The following is a 637-nucleotide window of genomic DNA, read 5'->3' as shown; positions in this document are numbered from 1 at the left end:
ATGCACCTTACTTAACTATGAACATTTACTTAAAAGAAAGTTGTGAAATTACAAAATAAAAACAGAATCCTCTCCACTTTTCAAATTTCTCTGTGTTTTTTTTTAAACATCAACTTAAGATAGCAGCAAAGCTGAACTGACTTTGTGGAGTGGCTGCATGAACAACAGTGATCGGATTGTATTAACATGCAAGACATTACTTCAGTGTGGCTACACCCCTAAGAACTTTCTGTCAGCTGGACTGTTGCATAATGTCAGCTGTTAGCCTGAATTATGTCACAACGTCATGGCAGCACAGTGCTTCCCATACATGGAGGGGGAAAAAATCACAGCAGTTTGTCAGTCCATTCAACAATACAGAGCTAAGCAAGCAAAGAGCTTATTTATTTTACTTTAATACCATCAAAAACCACAATTAGTGTTAAAATGTTGCCAGTTTTTTATTTTGTAGATTATATTTCAAGCACATATGATTTTCTTCCAACTAGACACATATTTCTTATTACACAGCCCATAAATTGAATATGTGTAACTGATGTCACATATTTTCTACATTATACTAAAACAACAACTATGGTTGGGTTTAATCTTCTTTCGTGTTCTGTTTTAAGAATAAGACTGTTCAGGTCGCCCTCTT

This window comes from Poecilia mexicana, unplaced genomic scaffold (genome assembly GCF_051168715.1).
Source record: "Poecilia mexicana isolate PSO_F unplaced genomic scaffold, ASM5116871v1 scaffold_10, whole genome shotgun sequence".
NCBI lineage: Eukaryota > Metazoa > Chordata > Actinopteri > Cyprinodontiformes > Poeciliidae > Poecilia > Poecilia mexicana.
Note: the sequence above shows the minus strand (reverse complement) of the source record.